The sequence below is a fragment of the Oryctolagus cuniculus genome, chromosome 4 (genome assembly GCF_051225735.1).
Source record: "Oryctolagus cuniculus isolate XC-2025 breed Fujian yellow rabbit chromosome 4, ASM5122573v1, whole genome shotgun sequence".
NCBI lineage: Eukaryota > Metazoa > Chordata > Mammalia > Lagomorpha > Leporidae > Oryctolagus > Oryctolagus cuniculus.
The window spans coordinates 6421739-6444548 of record NC_142870.1 but is presented as its reverse complement, the minus strand read 5'-3'; the positions used below and the strand labels follow the sequence as shown (position 1 = coordinate 6444548).

The following is a 22810-nucleotide window of genomic DNA, read 5'->3' as shown; positions in this document are numbered from 1 at the left end:
GGGGCATGACACACTTTTTCCAACCCGACGCAAGCACGTGTGGCTCGCATCAGGGCGGGCTCACGTTGGCCCACGTGTAGACCACTTGCCCTGCAGGAACCCCAAGTGAGTTACTGAAGAAGTCTTAACGTGCTTCAGGCTCCTCGAATGCAATTTAGACTTTAAATGAAAAGCGTGCTCCAGGGGAGACGGGGAGGGCTGAAGGCAGTGCGTGGCATCCAGTGGCCACGCGGGTGGCTGTGGAATGGGATCTTGGTTTCCTCTAATGCGCTCCACTGGGGACTTGCCCAGATTTCTTTCTTTCTTTTCTTTTTTTTTGTGACAGGCAGAGTTAGACAGTGAGAGAGAGAGAGAGAGAGAGAAAGGTCTTCCTTCCGTTGGTTCACCGCCCCCCCCCCAAATGGCCACCACAGCAGGCGCTGCACTGATTTGAAGCCAGGAGCCAGGTGCTTTCTCCCTGGTCTTCCATGTGGGTGCAGGGCCCAAGCACCTGGGTCATCCTCCACTGCCTTCCCGGGCCACAGCAGAGAGCTGGACTGGAAGAGGAGTGACCAGGACTAGAACCCGGGGTGCTGGCACCGCAGGTGGAGGATTAGCCTAGTGAACCGCGACGCCGGCTCAGATTTCTTTCTAAGATGCTACCCGAGGCCTGCGTTGGAAGCAGTAGGGCCTGCTGTACACAGAACACAGTCCTGCCTTTTCACGCCTCCCCATCAGGAAGCATTGTGGAAAGCCAGGGACACGCAGCGGGAGACGCCGGGACACACGGTCCTGTTCCCCGGTGTGAGTTTTTGGGTTGTCTCAAATAAAGCACCACATCGTCTCTCCGCTAGTGTGGAGCCCACAGAACTGCACTGGATTAGCTCTGAAACTGGACGTGGCAGTGAGAGTTGAGACGTCATGTTCTCTTACTGAACAGGTTTTCTTTCGATGTTTTACAGCAGGCACTGCCCACTGGGCATCGCAAACCAAAGCCAGCAGAGAACTCTGATGATGCCCAAAGCATGATGAACACCCACAGATCGCAAGGACACACCCACGAGAAGCAAATCTCTTATTCTGGAAAATATGGACCATTAAGAAGCAGCTAGTAACATTTTATTTATTTATTCATTGTTACCTTGCACAAAATCAAACTTTATCGTACCTTTAAAACAAGCACAATTAAAAGGGCAGATCACACAGTGTCCCACCATCCATGGTTACATGATAATAACAAGTAGCAAGTAGTGTCTGAGCACTGTGGATGCGCTGGGAAGACTTTGCTACAAACTTCAGCTTTACCTAAAAGGAAAGAGGCCATGACACACGCAGTCTGGCAGTGCCAAATTGTGTGAATACACCCCCTTCGAAATTCACTCTGTAATTCACCCCGTAGCAATGCGCTGAATTGTATCCTTTCCTTCTCTGGGATGTCCGCACTGTAAGAACACTGATGTTGAAAATAATAAATTGCACTCTTCTCAAGAAACATGCAAAATAAGAAATTTATCCTCATGCTGGGATTATCTTTAAATAACATTCTCACGCACAAAGCTGTCACAGTGTGATGCCAACACAAGCAGCAATATTTGTTACCAGGCACGAAAGTTGCAGTCTAAAAACAGATACATTATTTTGTTCTTTAAAAGCAGGAAGGGACTCAACCGGAAATTATACAGACCTTTTCCCCTCCCCTCAGAAAGCTACAGGGTTAGAACTGGACATGCCATGCAGGCATTCACTTTCCCACTGCTGTGACTCCTGCTTCCACGGTGGTATCTGGGGTGACCCTGCTAAGAGGGGCCCAAGGTCCCCCAAATCCCGACGACCAACTTATACAAACACACTTCACGGATGCTCACTTTAGTAAGTCTGAACACCACTCTGAACATTCTAGACCAGCCCTGCCCTGTCCCAGCAGCGGCCAGTGGCCACACACAGCTACTGACAGCACAAGAAATCTGCTCAGCGTGGGTGCAGAGGGGCTGCCAGAGAAACCTACGCTAGATTTTGCAGATTTCCTGTGGAAAAATAATGTGAAACAGCTCATCCGTTTTTTACAGTCTGTACATTTGGAATGTTAATAATTGGGGCTTGTCCTACTACCGACATTATATCATTAAAATTAATTTTGCCTGTTTTCCTTTTTTTTAACACAGAATATCTTAAGTGACCCCAGACCCACACTCTAATTCCTGTGTCCAGTGACACTAGGACCTTGTGCTGGTCCTGGCTCTACACCACCTGCTCCCACCTCGTCACGTCCATCACGCACCCCCGGCTCTGACCAAGTGACTCCCGGCGTCAGCCTGCCAGGCTCTCACTGCTGTGCAGCTGCAGGTGAGATGCTTGGCCCTCCTGAGCCTCACTTTGCTCTTCTGGAAACCGGGGGCCTCGGAGCATCTTCCTCAAAGAGGCCCCCGCCTGGACAGCAACACCCACGCCGTGACTGTCCCATCTGGGGAAGAAGCCACACCTGCCATCACCAGCAGTCGTCACACTGGGGTTACCGGAATCGGCATCTAGCCCGGCCCCTCCAAATGCCCAGAGAGCCCTGCAGCTCCCAGTGTGGCCCAGCTCCCAGGGGTCGTCCTTCCACTTCCCACGCCCACAGTGCCACCTCCCCCACCCCCTGCCCATCCAGACCCAGCACAGGTCATGGTTTTGCTTCCCCGTCTTTGGGACTCACATTCTGATTTTCCCGTGCCATGGTTCAAATCGCTCTTAGATCCTACACTTCTTGTAAGTGTATTTTATTTATACTCTACCTTTTTCCAAGAAACAAAAGAACATAGACACGTGCAGTTTAACAAGGTCACTTCACTTAGCATTAGAAGTAGGTGTAGAGTAAATAACAAAATTGAAGCCAAAGAGGAACAAAGGTGAGACCGTAACCTTGAGCTGGGAACGCAGCAGCCCAGCAGGCAGGCCCTGGGTCCCCCCTCTTGCTGGAGCTCCCACACGCTGATGTCCACCTTGATTGACTGAAGGCACGATCACCCCCATGCTGAGGCTCAGACGAGGTTCACCCACAATCCGCAGGAGAGAAGGCCTGCAGGACGGCAAGCGTGCCCCAGGGGCCCCACAGCGCACTGCAGAGCCCAAGCACGTGATGCAGAAGTCCTGTAGGAGCCACCACCTCCACACCACGCGGCCCAGAGCCTGGGCTCGGTGCCACGCAGGCAGCACTGAGGGTGTACGCTCCTCCCCATTCTGGATTCCACAGCAGGTGCATTCCGTGGCACACACCCCCACCCTCCTAGGTTTCACTCCCCGAAGGCAAGCTTCCTGGTCATGCCGTGTGTGGCACCTTGCACAGAATACACAAGGCAGCAGCGTGCACTGCATTCCCAGGCACCTCCTGCACCGGCCAGCCTCTCTCCCTGTGCTGGCCTCTCCGTGATCAGCAGCACCCCCTCTGCCACTCGGGTCCTGACCCCCCACCCACCTCTGCCTACCCAGCAGTCCCTGAACTGGCAGGCATTCCACTTGTCCTGCATTAATTTCCACCTGTAGGTATTTACCAACAGGATGCTTCACCCAGACTGTCCTGGCGTGCCTGGACTCCGTGCGGCTAAACTTGGCTATCTAAAGGAAACAGGGCTACCATGTGGTTGACCTGTTGTCAGTACAACAGGCAAGTCCCAAATCGCCAGAGTCAGGTCGCTAGAAGAGCCCCATGTTGGAATGTTCTGGCTTTTCCCCTTGAAGTTGCGATGTGTTCGCTGTCTCAACACTCCCTATAGAATCCAGCTTCCCATCTCTCCTTAATGACGGTGCTCTCATTTAATGGATATCAACAAATTTTGACAAAGAAATTTATTTCCAGGTTGTATATGATTAATAAAAGAAATCAATGTAATTGGAAACTCCTTGCAAGGAAAAAATTTATATGGACACCAAATGCACGTTACAGATGCACTCTTACCGTGCCCACAAACGCAAGCCTTACTGTGAGTTACACACACCCATGGAAGGGTTTTACTGAGTGAGCCTTGCTTTTGTAACTGGGTTATGGAGGACCCAGAAGCAATCGCCCGTGGGCGACATTTTGCTTCATTATCTTTATTTGCAAGTCTTAAAAAAGTGTGAGATTAAAAGCAATTTCATCACGAGATACGACTGTAACTTCAAAACTGCTACATTTCAGCTGCAAGTGCTTTTACCTGGATACCTCAACCAATCAACAGTATCTCTCTCTTTCAACAGCAGGGGGCTTTGGTGGGGTTTCAGAATTTGGGCTTCATACTGCTAATCTGCTGAAATAACATCCTTTCTCCAGAAAAGGCTCAAACCACCCCCAGGATTGGATGTCTATTGTCATGATTTCCATTTAAAAACTCCGTAGTGAAATACAATTTAGTGCCAGGGTCCAACAGTCTGGAAAGGGCGCTTCGATACTGAAGAAGCAAATTTTCCCTCCACGTTTGCTTATGCTGTCATCTTGCCGCCGTATCTGGTGCTGCAAAAAGAGCAAGGCTTGCACAAGACAAGTTTAAACCCGGCGCAATGACAGAGCCAGATCTGCAAATCTGGCAGGAGCTCGCAACAGCCCCGCAAGGCGGAGATCATTTTAATGAGAATCCATTCAAAGTAAGAGAGCTTCGTAGACCAGTCCGGTCCTCGACTGGCAGTCGGTGTCGTCTCAAGGTGTTTTTTACCTCATTTCCCAATAAAACCAATCTCAGCTTTCTAATCCACTTAATTAAAAAGGTTGATGTTGCAATTGCAAGTGTGAGTGGTTTGTTTCAAAACATTTCCTTTGACTGACACAGCACTTTGCTGATACCCAGCCAGATCCAAGCGTGTCCCATGTGAGAATCCGGAAATGCAGCCCTGACGGTGCTGGGTCCCCAAGTCTTCCCATCAGCCTTCGCTCCCTCACCAGGTCCTCACAACAGCCTCTTTGACTGGCTTCTCTGAACGCTGAAGTTCCCATGCACTCCAGCCTCCCGAAGACTTCCAAGCACGGGCACCCGACCGTGGCTGGTTTGGGGAGGATCCCCCTGTTCCCAAGATTCTGACCTTGCCAGTGCCTGAGGCTTCGCCTCCCCTCCCCCCCCCCCATCAAAAGAGCCTTCTCCGCGGCGTGATGTTAAGCCGTTAGCCGGGTGCGTTTCCACAGCGCCGGGCGATGCTGCCACCGTGGTGACGACGTGCTGAAGAGTGCAGCTGGCTGCGGCTGAGCGCTGCCAGGGAACGTGCCATCCTTAACGGAGTTAGCAAGAACGTGGGCCCCCCTTCCCGACAGAGGCAAAGCTCTGCCCACCCAAGACACTGAGTGAACAAACGCAAACGGCACGGACCGCGTGCAGCGGCAGGAAAGACGCCTGCTGAGGGGGAGGGGGTTCCCGTGCAAAGCAAGCTTCAGGACCCTCTCCCCCCATCCCAGGAACCGCTGCCTGCAGAGAGCCCTGCAGCCAACAAGGGACAAGTCCACAGACAGAAGAGAGGATGCTGCAAAGGGGTTTCCACGTCTGGCCACAAGGAGGGTTCCCGGGAGGGCAGAGAGAGAGGCCTCTCGCTTCAGCACTGGCTGCGGCCCCTACAGATGCAAAGTGCCAGCGCCAGGATGCAGGAGGGGCACAGCGGGACTGCCCTGTGATTTCAGGGAGCCACATCTGCACACCAACAGAGACCAGCACTCCTGTCCCTGTACTGAATGACGGCAAACGTGGGCAGCAGACTTCCTAAGCCCCTGGGTCCGTCCTATCGTCCAAAGTACGACAGAGCCCCACAGCCATCCTGGCTCAGGGGTAAGGACGCACACCTCCAGCCAATCCAGCCCCACGCCACAGCTAACAAGTCCCACCTGGCATGAAAAAGCCATGCACCCCAACTTAGTCTTTCACTTGGCAACCTCAGTTTCCATGGCAAGCCCTCCTCACCTGAAGCCACCTCGCCTTGTGCCAGCAGCGGGAAGCCCCTGGAGGAAGCAGGACAAGAGCCGAGCCCGATGACCAGTGGCTCTGTTCCTTTGCACCCTGCGCTCAAAACCGAGGTGCCGAGGCCCTTCTTCGCTTCTGCTTAAACAAAATGCAACAGGGGGCAGGAGGGTTCTATTTTTTAAAAAATGCATCCTAGATACGCCTGTTTTCACTGCCGTTCGCTGGAGGGATGCTTCCTCACCCCGGAGATGACTTGTTGTGGGGAATAATTATTGGAATAATAACATTCCTAAAAGGAACCACACAGGAGACACGAGCATATATGAACCTCGTTCCCACTAACTCGGTCCACTTTCCACACTACACATCTAGGTTTTAAAAACGTTAGACATGCTACCAGTGTGTTCCATGTCCTCACATCTTTCTCTAGGTCCCTATAAAAAAGCGATCCGTTCGTTCAAACGGGCATGTTTTACACAGGCGGGGGACGCTGAGATTCTCACTCACAGCCATGTAATCAGGACAGAGGCTTCCCCAGACTTCCTTGCACACACCCGTGAACACGCCTCCCGTCCCGGGAAGCGAAGCCTTACTTCCATTGTTAAATGACTGTTTCTCACACGCAGTCAGGGTCTTCCAGATTATGACAGACCACGATAAAAATAGGAGAACTTAAAAGTTAGTTTAAATCCAAAACTGAGACGTAGAGCTCCATTTTTAGATGCACCCTTTAATTTCTTGGTGTTGGCTACGTTTTACTTCCACTTAAATTTAGCAAAGTAATTTTAGCTTGCTGCCTGCACTACCTTCGCTCGATCTGCAAGGTTACAGACAGGAAGCGCCGAATCCTCTCGCTTTTTGATACTACAACGTTTGAAACAAGAGGGAAAGTTAAAAGAGAGAAATGTCCCCCTTGGCTATTTTGAAAAACTGGTTCAGATGACCGCCCAGCCCTGGGAAACTCTTGCTCTTGTTTTTTATGGAATGACGGCTTTGCATCCACAAACAGGAGGCACTGTGCAGTCTCAGTGGGTCGTTGTCCAGCGGATGAACTGACCGCCCATCGCAGTGCTGGAGACCCCAGCGAGATGCCAACACGGGAGGGCTGTCAGCGAGGTCTCCAGGCAGCCAGTGTGGCAGCGCCCGCCATTACCGCAGGACTGTAAAAGTCCCAGGACACTCCAGCTCACCCGGCTGCCACCAAGCGCCCCAACGATGGGAAATTCTGCCCAGATCATTTCAATGCTTCTGCTCTGCCGACTTACTGTTCTTTCAAATGCCACTCTGGCGGTGTGAACCATCACAAACCCAAGGTGCAGATCACAAACAAGAGGTGTCTTCGGAAGAGCTATGTTCCCCAGGGAAGCACAAGGATCCTTACACAGGGCGGGAGGAAAAGGAACCCCTCTTGCATTCTCCTGCTCCTCACGGAAACCTGGTAGAAGTGAACAAGGAGGAAGCCTGGGGGTGATCAAAAAATACCTGCAGTTAACAGAGGTCAGCTGCCGACTGCCATGGAAAATCGCAGCCGAGGCAACCAACCGGCCTCTCATTCCAGGGACCCCCAGCCTCGTTAGCAACACACACAGGTGCCCCCCAGGTCAAGGAAAGAGCAGCAGCCCTGACATTCACCCAACAGGACCCCCACACCCTGGATGCCGACCTGCTGTCGCTTCTCGCCGGGGACCCGGAAAAGATTCTAGAAACACTGGCTCTTCTGGCTTTGCAGGAAAGAATCCCCCTCACCCTGCGACGTTTTTAACTTAAACAAGAAAAAAAATCAGAGCGAATGTGAATTTCGGAAAAAATAAGTGTGGAAAGTTTTGTATGACTACTTACACCAGGAGATGACATATTTAACATGCACTCTCTCTCACATATATTTAATATGTAAACAACATGTAAGACTTCAGTATGGTTTACAAGTCAAAAATCAAGTTTCAACATCTTTGGAAACGCTTTACCTCTCATTTACATATCTGTTCTTCCACTGGGGTCTTAGTCCTTACCACGCACAGCTCTGATTAGGGAAGACTGAAAATTCAACAAGCAGCTACTCTAATACTAAAGCAACCCCCCGAGAAGTGGAGGGGAAGTTAACACACAGGTGTGGGAGCGACCCAGCCAATGGTAAACGCTAAGTTTCAAAATTCCCAGCTAAAGAATTCACATCAGGCTAAATCACCAAGAACTCATCACGAAATCACAAACGTGGACCACAGCATCACAAGGGCAGTCTGAACTTTCCAAAACTAAGACCGAGTTGTAAACCAGAAGACGCTTTTTAAGTCCCGGCGGAGTCCCACACTCTGGAACAAAACCTCAGCACGTAACTGAGCCCTTTACCCCCCGGGTGTAACTTCCAACAAGTCCCTGAGGCGTCAAAGCCAGGACGGCCACACCGCCGACCGCACTCCTGGTACGCGTGGCGGCGGAAGCCCTTTCCTGACAGCCGCACGACCGCACCTGGGCAGCCACACCCAGCACAGCCCAGCTGTTCCCACCAGAATCACGCTTCCACGGGCGCGACTGGCGCAGGGACAATTCCACACACGGCGGGGATTCCTCTCTCGGGCTCGGTTTTCCCTGCCTGCGTTGCCCGGTGTCCCGGTAAGGAGGACTGCTGGCCTGTCCAGCGGCAGCAGGGCAAGGGTTAACGCGAGGAATGTGACAGCTCAGCTTTGGCTCTCCCGCGCTCCAAACTACTTGGAGAGGATCAAACATCCTCAAAAAAAAAACGGTCCCAAGGGTAAATAAACTCGGCTCCATGCATGCCACCCAGGGAAGCAAAGAAACCTACTTGCATTCGCACCGGAAGTTTTCCCGACTCCAAGAGCTATGGAGCACGAAGCCGGCGGCTGGAGCACGCATTTCCAGGGCAGGATAGACGAAGACACCTTTAGGGTAAGCGAGGAGCCGCGGGGAGCGCACCCCCGCACCGCTAACTGCGCCTCCCTCTCTCTAAGAGTCACCGCATCCACGCCGGCAGCGCCTCCGGGCAGACCCCGCGTGACAGCGACAAGCGGGTGATGGGGCTCGCACGGAAGCCCCGCAGGCGAGCAGACGACACGCGGGCTGCACCTCCAAACCTGCCAAGTTTTCCGCAGAGAGCGCTGAGCCGGAAGCTCGCGGACTCCACGGCCGCGGGTCGCAGAGGAGCCGGCACGGGCCACGCCAGGCTCCACGTCCCGCACCCCGCGAGCGCCCGCGCCAACTTCACTCCCAGCCACACAAGGACGAGCGACCCTCCTGCTCGCTGCCCCACAGTGGCCCCGCGGGCTGCTCACCCGGCCCTGGTCTGCTCCCGTGTGCCCACTCCCCTCCGCGTTCGCGCCGCGCCCCGCGCCCCGCGCCCCGCGCCCCGCGCGCCCCACCTGTCCAGGCGCCGTCGGAAGAGCGCGGCCCGGCTCGGGGCGCGCGGGGCGCAGGACTCACCGAGAGGCAGCGCCGCCGTCGGGGAGGGCGTGTCCCACACGTGCGTGTGTCCGCGCGTGTCCGCGCCCGCGCGTGCCGGGCCGCACTGACTCGGTCGGCGCTGACGGGCTCAGCCCATGGTGTGGGCGCGGGCCTCGGGGAGGCTCCGGCTCCCGCCAATCGCCGAGCAGGGCAGCAGCCCCGACGCGCGTCTGGCGAACGGGGAGTGCGCGCCGGGGGCGGGGCGGGGGCGCGGGCGGAAGGGCGCGCGCGGGCCCAGGTGCGCGCGGGCGGAGGGTCCCCGCGTGCCCGGGGGGGCGCGCGTGGACAGAAGTGCGCGTGCGTGGCCCCCAGCGCGTGGGTGTTCGTCCCCGGTTCTGCGCGGGACGTGCGCGCGCCCTCGGGCCCGGGAGCGCGGGCTGGTTTGGAACACTGTGCGCACGGCTGGCGTTCGGGACGCGGCGGGCCGGCCGCTCCGGGGAGGAAGAGGAGGAGGAAGAGCGGGAGGAGGAGGAGCAGAGGCTTGGACCAAAGGAGAACGAGGACCGTGCCCCAGCGGGACGGGAACCCGGGACGCGACTCCGGGAGGTGTGCGGACGCGGCGGAGGGGCTCGACGCCTGACTCGGGTCGCTTTCAGGGAGCAGCGACTTGAAAACCGTTACGCACGTCAACCCTGAAAATTAAAACTGTTGGAACAGACGTTTAGAAAGACCGCGGACCGCCTTCGATGCGCATCAGGAGCGAGGGGGGTCGCACGCGGTCCCGGGACCAGGCTTTCCCGGGACCAGGGTGACGACCTGCGCCTGCCCGGAGCCCAGCTCCGAGCGTCGGAGAGGACGCAGATGGACGGACGGCAGCTGCACCCGCGTGGCCCCGCGGTGTCCGCGCGCGCCTCGGGGCGCTGCGCTCCGACCCCGCGGGCGACCTGGGGCGTCAGAGTCGCGCTTACCTGAGGGCTGCGTCTCCTCCCCCGCGCGCGTCCTGCGTGGCGTTCACCGCCGTCCCCGCGCCGTCCCCAGGAGCCCAGGCCAGGGCTTGCTCCTGCACACTCGCCCCATCGCGGCCGAGCGAAAACTACGCGTATCCCTCCCTCTCCAAACTTTAACAGCCAAGAATTTCAGCAAACAGCCAGAAAGAAAGCAATGCCCCCCCCCGAACCCCCACCCCAGGGGAAAGGAGGGAATAAGCCCTCCTTTAATTTGAAAAATAATCATTAAAACGCCCTCAACTTTTAAGGCCCAGCAACATAATCTATTAATTGGTCGCTATTAACATGCAGTTTTATTGACCGTAGCACACAGAAGTCCGATTGTGAACGAGGAGTGTTTTCAATGAAAGTGCAGTTATTTTAGCTGTAGACGTGTTTACATTTCTGTGGTTTAGTCTATAACTTTCTCTTTTTCTTGCTTCAGAATTCTGCTCCATGAAGCAAAGCCCTTAGCTCCCAGACATTCCAAAAAGTCTGCCAAAATAATAGAAAAAAAGAGAGAGAGGAGAGAGAGGGAAGAAAAAACAGAGAGAGACCCCCAGGGCTGGGTCAGGCTCAGGGCTGCAGTGGGCAGCCCGAGTGTGCCCTCTCCCCAGACACTTTCCAAATTGGAGGAAAAAAAAAAAAAAAAAAAACGAAAAAAAAATTCTTAAAAAGGCTGCAGGGCTCCATTTCCTGTTTGCTGGGGGAAAAATAAAATGGGTCTTAGCGCTGAGTTTAGAGACTGTCTTTTTCCAGGACCTATAGGTTCTGGGAAGATCTTTAACCCTGGAGATGCCAAAGTGGGTCCTCAGGGCCAGAATCTAACCAGACCAGGCAGTGTTAGACCAAATCCGTGAAACTGCCGGCCGTGTCCAGGAAATTTCTGGAACAAACAGATGTGCATCCCGGTGGCTCTGACCCACATCTCCACGAGTGGCCAGGAGAAGGAACCCAAAGAACAAGTAGTGAACGCCGTCCATCTCTGAGAGTGTGCCAGTATTTAGAGAGAGGGTCGCAGCCGTTTGCACAAGCTGTGCTCAGTCTGTGTCGTTTGCGGATCGGATTCCTTTAGTATTGATATGCTCACGAGGAACCCAGAAGTCAGAATACTGCAATTCACATGTCTTCAAAAACATTTGGCCTGCCTCCCCTGTCAACTATCAAAAACATATTTTAGTTCCTTTTCTGTCTGTTTTCCAGATATTCCGGGTCCAAGATATTTCAGTGTTTTTGAAATGTTTCTCTTAGCCACTAATTTTCAAAGCTCAGCACAGGGAGCCCTTAACAATCAGGGCAGCTCTTGAAATGGAGCAGAGAGAGTGAACCTGTTCGCTGAGGTTCCCAGCCCTCTGGGCACAACCTCTGGTTTTTAATACGCATAACTCTAGCACAGTTTCTCAGTCATCACACAGACTGGACAGTATCCCTGTACGGAACAGTGCTGAACATAGCATTCTATGTGCTAATAGTCCAAAGAACATGTGTCAGGAATAATTAACTGCATTTTAATGAAAGGAAGAATATGATTTTGACAACCCAGGTTACTACCGTTGAGAGAGGATGAGCTGAGAAAAGCCACAGTATTGGGAACCATGCCATTTTGAGCACTCTCATTATCTGCCCAGTTCCCAAAAGACATCACAGAGACAGAGAAACTCAGTTTCTTGAAATGCAAGAGCATGTGTTGAGCCTGTCTGTGAAACCCAGGTCATTAACCTGGAAGAAACTTAGAACCCAGGATCTCAGAGTTTTGCATGGATCTCCCCACATTCTCTCCTCCAACCGATTAAGTGCATCTTGTAGTTGTAGGCAGGAAGATCTGTCGACTCATCTCACGGGCCACCACCATAGCATTCCCTGCCATCTGGCCCAACACTGAGATCAAACAGTAGGAAACCGGTTAACTCAATTAAGTGAATTTGCGAGACTGGTAGAACCCAGGGAGACACATTGAGTGTCTGTAACTGCAGTGCGAGCATTGTCATTCCAAATAAATTAAGATATCATTTGGAAGGGGGAGTTCCGCGAGAGCTGGTGTTTTTAAGTCTCTCATAAATGAGATGCACTTCTGTCTATCTAAAGTTTTGTCGCCAACCTAATTCTTTGTAAAAATCTCTTTTTCTCCAAAAGATGTTTTGGATTAATTTAAGTATTTGTTACTGGCTCTTGTCAAACTCTTTTCCATGAAATGTCCTGCACTGGGTTGTCACACCTGTTAAATATAAGCCTCCTTTTCTTTTGATATTCTGAGAAGGGCCTTAAAAGGTTTACATCCTTCAATATGGAGATTTAATTGCTTTACCTATAATAAAAATAATCCCTATAAAATTCAGATTGTGGATATTTCAAAGCTGGGAGAACGATTGCATTGGGATGTAAAGGTTGCAGTTCAAAAGTCTCCCACTTTTAATATAACGTGCGTGGTGTTATGAGTTACAAAATCCTGGTTATCATTTTGGAAGGTCTGTTCTTTGTTGTCCGTGCACGGAGCGTCTGTGAGCTCCCTTTACGGCTTAGCAGTTCTGCGTGCGCATGTGTTAAATATGGAAAGGGTAGCCCGTCCTGCGGCAGTGAACGCTCACGGGGGAGGACGTCTCAGATTGTGTTTGAGTGAGGCTCCTCCCACGGACTGCTTGCCATCTTAGCTGAGTTCCAGTGTGGCAGGAGGCCGCTCTTCGGGCCTGGGAAACCACACAGCGCTCGCCGTCCCCACACGCCTGGGCCCTGCTCCACAGCCTCCACTCAGTCCACTGGGACCGTCTTTTCTTCTAGGAAATGGGTTGGGCGTGGCCCAAATGTAGTGGCACTAGTGGCAGCTGTCCTGTCCCTTCCTATCCCAGGGTCACCCATGCCTCACGGTGGTCACTGGAGCACACCTCGGCACCCTGTCCTCCCTCCAGCCTCTCCCCATCCCGATCTCCCTGGGTGACTACTCATGTGCAGGGAAGAGCAGGTGCGTGCTTCTTCTCTCGGGTTGGGGGGGGGGGGTCCCTCGACATGTCTGTCACACGAGCGTCACCAGAACCTTCGGCGGTGGGCTGCCAGGAAAGCAACATACGACGGTCTTCACCCTTGCAGACAAACCAATTTCCCTCAACAGGCTTGCCCTCCAAAGCGCTCTCTCTGTCTCTGTCAGATGCAGTTTAAGTCTTCGGGACACACAGCAGTGCTCAATCACACGTGCTGACCACAAACTGCTCTGTGAAATTGCATAATGCATAATTCCTATCAACTTGCATAACGCACAAATGAAGTTGATAGGAAACACATTGCACAGCTGTCAGTGCGCTTTGGTGACAAAGGTTTAGCAGAATGAGTCGGGAGACTCTATTTGTATTTTGCAAGTGGGATTACACAGAGAAAAGCAGGTCCGTGCCAGCCCTTCCGACAACTAGACTTGGCCGGCACGCTGTTGAGCTTCTTGTAGGATGACGATGACGCCAGCGCTATTGGTGAACGATGCTGCCATGTGCGTTTCCATAAGTGATCGCTCCTGCGCATGAAAATAGCTATATTTTTAGATAATGAAGACACTTTTTCTCAGTGAATTTTTTTGTATCATTAAAGGCATGGGGATAGCTACATTTTAATGACTTTCTTTTGTACCATACAACAGTAAATCATTATCTCATGGTTATGGATGACCTCATATGATTTTAAGGGGTAATAAATCGATTGCAGATATCATCCACAGACAATTGGCAAGGAATACATGGAAACGGGGATCCAGCATTGTCAGCCAGATGACCTTGGACAAGTCACCGCCACTTGATGATCCCCAACTTGCTAAACTCGGGACCGCACAGGGGAGCCTGGGTTATTCACCTTCATACCCCGTCTCTGGAACAGTGGCTGATTGCCCGATTAGCCAGGGGCCTGTTGGATGCTGCTCTTTGACAAGCCTTGTGCACACACTTCTCCCACTGCTGGTGCTGAGTGCACACTTCTCCCATTGCTGGGCTCCCTTGCCTTTGCATCCTATCTCTACCCAGGTTGGGTGGAGAACCAGGGTCCCTACAGCCGTGGTCTGGCCCTGCCTCCACACCCAGGTCGCCTTGGTAGCTTTTGTAATCCTGAGGTTGCTACGGTGCCATCCCAGAGCTGGCCAGTGAGATTCACTGGGGACCAGGGGAGGCAGGGCACCTCCCCAGGTGCTTGGACTGGACTCCCGGGCTGAGGACCACAGCCGTGGCAGTTATGGTCATTGTTTAATGTCCACAATCTTCACAGAATCAAACATTTCTAGAAAGTACATTTCACAAAAGAGCACCCCAGAGGCCAGTGTTGTGGCATCATCGGTAAAGCGGCCACCTCAGATCCAGCATCCCATCTAGGTGCTGGTTCAAGTCCCAGCTGCTCTACTTCTGATCCAGCTCCCTGATTATAGCTTGGGAAAAGCAGCAGAAGACGGCCTAAGTGCTTGGGCCCCTGTGACCCGCCACGTGGGAGACCCGAATGGAGCTCCTGGCTTCAGCCTGGCCCAGCCCTGGCCATTGCAGCCATCTGGGGAGTGAACCAGCAGGTGGAAGATCTCTCTCTCTCTCTCTAATTATGACTTTCAAAAAAAATAAATAGATCTTTTAAAAAAATGAACACTTTCAAAGAGCCACCTTGCCAGAGACCCCTCTTGCACTGGTTCAGTGTCTCTTGGCCCTCAAGGTACTGGGGTCTTGATTTGGTCCCCTTGGCCCAGAAGGTCCTCCCTGCCGTCTCCACCGTGGCAAATCGCGTGTCTTTGGCACCGCCATTGGCCGGGCGCTCTCTGGCGTGTTTCTTATCTCAGTGCCTGCAGCCACCCTGTGTGGCTCTGAGTTTGCACCACCAGCAAGTCCAGACTCCAGCTGGGTCCTGGTAGCTTCGACATTTCTACTCAAGGCCTCCTTGCCAGCCCTGAGCCCAGTGTACCTCCTGCCCTCCAGCTGCCTGTCCCCACCCCGGGACAGCTCTCACTTCTTCCAGCTTCACCACTCACACGTTGTCACGCTTACATCCTTGGCTTCCCCTTCAGACAGGAGCTCCTTGTGATGACCTAGGGTGCTGTTTGCAATGATTAATCATAAAGAATTGGATCTTTGATCCCTGCTCCTGACCTGCCCCATAGCTGAGTACCCACCCTGGATCGTGTTAATTCTCCCAACTCCCATGGACACCCTCCTTTGCTGTCCAGGGCCCAGCCCTCACACTCAACCGTGACCACTGGGGCCTCCCTGCACCAACTCACCTGTGCGCTCCACCAAGCCCTCACCTTGCCAGGCATAGGAGCCCTCAGGAGCGCCTCCTGCTGGCGGGTCAGTGGCAGATGTGCTTGCCAAGGATCACTGGGCGAATGTTGGAAAATTCCAGACATACTTCTTCTCCTTTGCCTTGCAGAGGGCAAGCGTTTCACACTGGGACACTCACACTGCGCAGCTGCCTGCCTGGAGGGGAAGGAAGATCAGGCTCTGTTACAGGGAGAATTCCAGGTGCCACGTATGAGGGTGTTTCAGAGTGTTTGTGGGGGAGCAGGTGGTTGGCCTGATGCCTTCACCCCGTATCCGAGTGCCTGCGTTCCATTCCTGTCTCTGCTTCTAATTCCTGCTAATGCACACCTGGGAGGCAGCAGGTGACGGCTCAAGTACTTGGGTTCCTGCCACCCCTGTGGAAGACCTGGATTGAGTTCCCAGAGCCTGGCTTCAGCCTGGTCCAGCCCTGGCTGTTACAGGCATTGGAGGGTGAACCAGCCGATGAGAGCTCTCTCTCACTTCCCATTCCTCTCTCTCTTTTCCTCTCAAATAAAAAAGTATGCAAAAAATTGAATTAAGAAGTAAGTTTATTTTTGGTGTAAAACTTTTTTGAAAATCACGCCGTTTTCTCATAACATGTACTTTCCATGACCTTTTTAAAAACCCGTCGTATGTATGGATTTCCAAAAAACCTTTTGCACCAAAATAAACTTCAAAATTTTAATTCAGGGCCAGCACCGTGGCTCACTAGGCTAATCCTCCACCTTGTGGCGCTGACACACCGGGTTCTAGTCCCAGTCAGGGTGCCGGATTCTGTCCCGGTTGCTCCTCTTCCAGGCCAGCTCTCTGCTGTGGCCAGGGAAGGCAGTGGAGGATGGCCCAAGTGCTTGGGCCCTGCACCCCATGGGAGACCAGGAGAAGCACCTGGCTCCTGCCATCGGATCAGCGCAGTGTGCCAGCCGCAGCGCGCCAGCCAAAGCGGCAGCCATTGGAGGGTGAACCAATGGCAAAAGGAAGCCCTTTCTCTCTGTCTCTCTCTCTCACTGTCCACTCTGCCTGTCAAAAAAAAATTTTTTTTAATTCAATTTTCCACGAAGTTTTCAGAGTGGCTTGTGGTGCAGGACAGGAGCTGCGTTTCTCTTGGACCCTCTGTGCTTACTGAGCCTTGCATGAGCCTGGAGCACTCCGCCCAGGGTATGCTTGGACACTGCACACACAAAGAGAATCCTGTTTGCCAATAGGACGCACCGGGGAGCCCAGACTCAGGACGAGGAGAGAATACAGGGAGAGCTTGCTCCTTCCCATGCCTGCATGTCAAGGGGAGAAATAAGAGGAGGATCTATGAGCAAGAAAGTGGGGGTTCCTATCGCCTTCCCTGGATCCTACAGATAAGGCTGACACCCGGGGACGTGGGGGCTCCTGCACTCTCTCCTGCCACGGGCCCTGGAAGCTCCCGCACTTCACACAGCCTAGGAGACAAAAGGGTTCCTCTGGGGCATGGACTCCGAGCTGAGAGCCCAGTGGCCTGCTGCAGCGGGGTGAGCTCACAGCCAACCTTGGAAGTCAACCGCGGGGCCTGCAGGCTGGGAGGGGGTGGTGGCTGAGCCCTGCTGTTTCACAGCCAGCAGGCGGCTGAGGGGAGGCCAGGCTGGCCGGAGGCTGCCAGCCCAAGCCCTGGACGGCAAGTTCCACCAGCCACAGGCTTCAGCCACGCACGCCAGCAGGGTGAGCCAGCGCCAGGAGGGAACGGCGGGACCTTCCCCAGAAACCCGAGGGCTGTAGTTCCGAGGCCCTCACCTCTTCCTGGAGACGGGGGGCTTCTCCAAGTGTGGTCCCTGGATGGGTACCAGTCTGTGAACTTACTGCAGGTCACGACAAGGTAAGTCCAGAAATGGAGACGGCAGCGTCTAAAACTCTGTAGCCACCTGAAAGGGTAATGTTATGTCTATTCAACCTAGTAAAACCTGAGCTTGGATGTTGTCTGTCTTGATTTTTTTTTTATTTTACTTTTTGAAATAGCTTATTTTTCACCAAATGTCTTATTACAGACTGTCTGACTTTCCCCTCTTCCTTTGCAGCTACTTAATAATCATTTTAACCCAGGAGGAAAAATGTGAGAGAAAGTGCAGGTGGTTAGATGCTGCGGCCCCGCATCGCCTGTGGGTGGCCGTGACGGCAGGTCCTGCGTGCTGGCGGAAGCAAGCCCCACCTCTGTCCCTCTGGGAGGGTCCCTGGGAGAGCAAAAGAAAGAAAGAAAAAATGAGAGCCGCAGCACTTGATGCCCCGCAGCCCCCCGCCCAGGCCAGGGTGCGCTCTGCTCTATTCTGGTCCCAGCCCCTCCATGATGGAATTCCACACATGAACTTGATTCGGTTTGTCTCTGTCTCCTGCCAGCCCGTGTGTTTCTTGACGGCTGGCTCTGTCTTATTTATCTTCGTACTCTCAGAACCTGGCACATGGAAGAGAATGAATAAATGTTTTTTAAATTGGATTGAAATGAATTAAATTGGGTCTACTTTGGCTTGGATTAAAATACTCTGGAGACAAAAACAAAACATAATGCAGTTTGAGTCAGTAGTCCTCCCTCTGTCTCGGTCTCTCTCTCTGCATATAAATGCATTTATATTTACACAGACTATTCTGCATATTATATAGCAATATCATATACAAGGTACTTCAAAAAGTCTGTGGAAAATGTAATAGAAGCATAAGCTCATTTTTGGTGCAAAAAAACCCGAAATACGTGTATACAGAGGTCTTTAAAAAGTTCATGAAAAATGCATACTATGGAAAATGACATGTATTTTACATGCTACATACACATAAATTATATGTGCATACATGTGCATTCAGTTCTAAATCAGTGTGAGGTTGGCCAAGCCCATCTATGTTAATTCTATTCATAAACCAATCAGGTCCAGAATTTGGTTCACTTATAACCACATCCAATAAATTATTCCAAATTATGATCACAAAAAGGCAACCCCAGAACTCAGGGCCTTGCGACCCAGTTCCAAAGAAAAGAAAGCGTGAATTCTCCTCCAGGGTGCCACGACTTTAAGGAGTGGTTTTCCTGCCACTCGGTACTTCTGGGCCCGCAATTGAGCGCCAAATTGCTAATGAATAGGCAGGCTTAGCTGTCCGTTTATCCTTGGCAATGGAGATTAAAGTCACACACCTTTTAATGATTTCCTGCCTCCAGAATCAACCACCGTGGCTACACCTCTCCCTGGAAACAGCCCCTTCGTCTCCCAGCTGTCCTTCGCACGAGTTCAGTCCCCCGCACCCCCACAGCCCAAGGCAGGCCCCACCCTCCCAGGCCAGACACCTTCTGTTGGGCGCCCTGCCTGCTGCTATGGCTCAGTCACCAAAACGGCTACATTCTTTCACTACCAAAGTCACTGGGCCTTTTTTTTTTTTTTTTTTGAACAATCTTTGGAAATGATCCCAGCCTGAGAAAGAATGAAACTCCACATTCAGCCAAATACAACTTTTGAATAAGTGAGAGCTACTATGTCTTCAGAAAACAACTCTAACCCTGTGCACTCTGCTGTGAACAGGAAAAAAAAAGCCCCGAAGTGCAGAGCCGGAGCCTCCGCAGGTGGCACGGGCTGCGGCATAGGCGGCCGCGGCTCTTCTGGTAGAGGTGCTCGCCCGACTGTGTGAGCGGGCGTCCACGGCCACTCTGAGCAGACCAGGCGAGGAGGGGCCTCTCCATTCCATGGTGGTGAAGTCCATCATCAGACTGCAGAGCCCGGAGCCGGGTTGCCTGGTCTCTCTTTGGCCAAAATGTCCCTCTCCCCCAAGAAGAATCTGTGACTGTCATTTGACCGGCAATGAAAGAGTGCAGCATTTCAAATTTCCAGAATAAAAATAAAACGTAAGCCAGTGCTGAGACATCTCCCTTCTCCTGGGGCCGTGAGCACAGCCCCGCGTGGAGCAGACACCAGCAGACGGCTTGCTTTCCCATCTGCAGTGACGCCACGGTGGGTGAAAAGGAGCAACTGGAGGTCAAGTGCTTGCCACACCTGACCTGTGATGCCAGGGGCAGTGAGCAGCACCACAGCGTAGCCCTGAGCGAGGTGTTTTCCAGGACCCTTACGTACAAGGAAGTTAAGACATCGACTTTTTTTTTTTTTTTTTTTTTTTTTTTTTTTTTGGACAGGCAGAGTTAGACAGTGAGACAGAGACAGAGAGAAAGGTCTTCCTTCCACTGGTGCACCCCTCCAGATGGCTGCTATGGCCGGCACTGCGCCCATCCAAAGCCATGAGCCAGGTGCTTCTTCCTGGTCTCCCATGCGGGTGCGAGACCCAAGTGCTTGGGCCATCCTCCATTGCGCTCCCAGGCCACAGCAGAGAGCTGGACTGGAAGAGGAGCAACCGGGATTAGAACCCGGTGCCCATATGGGATGCCGGCGCCGCAGGCGGAGGATTAACCAAGTGAGCCATGGCGCCGGCCCCAAGACACCAACTTCTACACAGGAACCCACAGAAAGACCACCTAAGATCAGGGCCATAGAAGCACAGAGCTACTAACAAGCTTAGCTACAGACAAAACCTTTTCTGACATCAGGGACCAAGGTGGGTTCCTGTCAGCAGCCCCCACTCATTTTGCTCCTGCTTTGCTCTCGTCATTCTGCAGGGGGATGGGTCACCAACTAGAGACACACACATTCATTTACACACGCAGCACGAAAGTCCAGAGCACCTAGTGCATGCAACCTGCCTGGCCCCAAGGAGGAAAAGACGGCTTCTGCAACCCAGGAGCTCTGATTGGCTGGAAGAGACAGATATGCAAATCCAGCCTCACAGAGCCAATTGGCTGAAAGAAACAAGTATGCAAATACCGCCTCAAGGAGCCCTAATTGTCTGAGGGAGACAGGTATGCAAATCCAGCCTCACAGAGCCTGATTGGCTGAAAGAGACAAGTATGCAAATGTAGATTCACAGAGCCCTGTGAGTTCTTTAAAGAGAGAGAAAAACTGTCAATTCACAAAGTTCACATCTTCATACCCAGGTGCAATACAGAAGTAGATACATTTTAGCACATTCAGGAAAGCCACTTGATTTTAAATGGAATCAGACTGCACCGGTCTAGGAAGCGTATCAAAACCCAAGTCAAACTGATAACTCTTGCTGACACAAACTTTATAAATAAGTTCTCTGTGTAAATGAATAGGATTAAATTTAGATAAACCTTGTATGTGCATCTCACAAAGTCGAACCCTTCCTTATGGAAGCATTCATTACTGTCTCATAAGATAAAGCCCAAACTTCCACATTTAAATCAGAAGTGAGAGTTAGCACAGACTTGCCCTGTTGTGCTCAGCAAGCCAAGAATGGAGACGTCCACGCAGGTCCTATGATGTGAGGGTGATTGTGCCTGCCTCCAGCAAAAAGCAGGCGACGCCTCTGAGATTCGGTTCCACCTAGGCTCCACAAAGCGAAGATGGTTTCTGCATATTTTTAATCAGAGGCTACAAACGGCCCCAAGAGCACTTGCAACGCAAACGACCGAGCTCTTAGCTTTTAAATCTCAATTAATGGGCACTTGGGTTTCATGGTGTGGGACAGATTTTAAAATAGAACAGAGGAGGGAAAGAAAAAGAAAATACCCAGATGCATTACTTCGGTTCATGATCATTGACTTACTTGAAGCTTCATGTCGCTCCCCCTCTTCGTGGAGGAACGACACAGGACCCTGAGCTGTTCTTTCGTCTGCTCGGCCCTTCCCGGGTTTGCTGCTGGTTCTTCCCGGGTTGGCTACCATCCCTTCCACCTCCGTGGAAGGGCGGTTCCCCCTAGCCACTTTCCCCACTTCCGCGGGGGAGCGGCACACCGCCCGCCGGCTCTCTCGGGGGCTGCACAGGTGTTCCCCTTAGATGTTCCCCTTAGATGTTCCTGGTGCATGTTGTCTCTCTCCTCCTTTATAGTCCTCTTCCACCAATCCCAACTCTGCTACCTACACGCCGAGTACGCTGCCCTCCTCCAATCAGGAGCAGAATCAGCTCCTGGAGGTCATCACTCAAGTTGGCAAGAGGCAGCTGCGTAGAAGCTGTTTACCTTCTCAGCGCCATATTGTGGGAGAGCAGATGCATAGAATAAGTCTTAATTCCAGTAACTTAGTCTAGTCCGAGTTGCTCCCCACAGCTTCTCTTTGCACTGAATGCTTATTACTTCTCTTTTACTTCGTCTCAAGAAAATGGGATGCCTACTGTTGATAGCCGAAACACAAACCACTAGCATATTCATCCTTCCCTCTAAAAACTGCTTTTCGATAGTATTATTTGTATTTGTCCATCACAAATAGAAGCAGCTTGTTAATCAGAAAAAAATGAGCTTTGGTTTCCCGGAAACTTCAGTTTTGGACCAGCTTGAACAAGCAGCTTCCAAAGACTACACCATGAACTCACCCGACGCTTGTCGGCCAAGTCACGAGGGCCTTCGGCCGCGCGGCTCACCTTTCTGGATTCTCATCTGACCGGGACAGTCATGATCACGGCGCTGTGAAGCTGACGTCACAGGAACAGTGCAGACTTCACTGCTCAAGAACCGGGTTTGCACAAGCGGACTTCAAAAACGTCATGGAAAACGGGATTAAAAGGAAAGTCTAGGGCCAGGTGCTGTGGTGCAGAAGGTTAAGTCTCCACCTGCGGTGCCAGCATCCCATATGGGCGCCGGTTCGAGTCCAGGCTGCTCCACTTCTGATCCAGCTCTCTGCTATGGCCTGGGAAAGCAGTGCAAGATGGTCCAAGTCCTTGGGCCCCTGCACCCACATGGGAGACCCGGAAGAAGCTCCTGGATCCTGGCTTCGGATCGGCACAGCTCCGGTCGTTGCGGACATTTGGCGGGTAAAGCAGTAGAAGAAACATCTCTCTCTGTCTCTCCCTCTCTGTGTCTATAACTCTGCCTCTCAAATAAATAAATAAAAATCTTTTTTTAAAAAAAGAAAAATAAAAAAATTTATTTTGGTGCAAAAGACTGAAATCTACACATAGCTTTTCTATAACACACATTTACATGAACTTTTTGGAAATCTCTTATATAAATTCTTTTTTTTTTAAAGAAAATATTATTAACTTGAAAGGTAGTGGGAGAGAAAGAGAGAGAAAGATCTTCCATCTTCTGGTTCATCCCCTAGACGGTCTCAATGGCAGGGCTGGGCCAGGCTGAAGCTGGGAGCCATGAGCTCCATCCAGGTCTCCCTGGTGGTGGCGGGGACTCAAGTACTCAGGCCATCAGATGCTGCCTCCCAGGCACAGTAGCAAGGAGCTGGATGGGAAGTAGAGCAGCCGGGGCTGGAACCAGTGCCTGTATGGGATGCCAGTGTCAC

The 22810-nt window shown here is 52.3% G+C and overlaps 1 protein-coding gene and 1 long non-coding RNA gene across 7 annotated transcripts in view; both read right to left on the bottom strand.

The window, feature by feature from the left end:
- ERG (ETS transcription factor ERG) overlaps positions 1-10384 on the bottom strand; it is a 273981-nt gene extending 263597 nt beyond the window's left edge. For 2 of the 5 annotated variants that reach the window (XM_017350791.4, XM_070071815.2), the window contains exon 1: positions 9306-9443. The gene's annotated coding sequence lies outside the window, so the exon portion shown is untranslated. Of the gene's footprint in view, positions 1-9305; positions 9444-10234 lie in introns of those variants that run through there. The other 3 variants (XM_089330556.1, XM_051833641.3, XM_089330552.1) reach the window with 3 other exon arrangements.
- A 593-nt stretch (positions 10385-10977) lies between these two features.
- Positions 10978-21388, bottom strand: LOC149126882 (uncharacterized). Of its 2 annotated transcripts, none has more exons than XR_016232059.1 (4): positions 21130-21388; positions 17275-17402; positions 15477-15672; positions 10978-13748 (listed from the first exon to the last, which is right to left on the bottom strand). It is a non-coding gene; the product is annotated as an uncharacterized LOC149126882 (long non-coding RNA). The 2 variants fall into 2 exon arrangements; XR_016232058.1 differs by having other exon boundaries at positions 15501-15672.
- Between the last annotated feature and the right edge of the window lie 1422 nt (positions 21389-22810).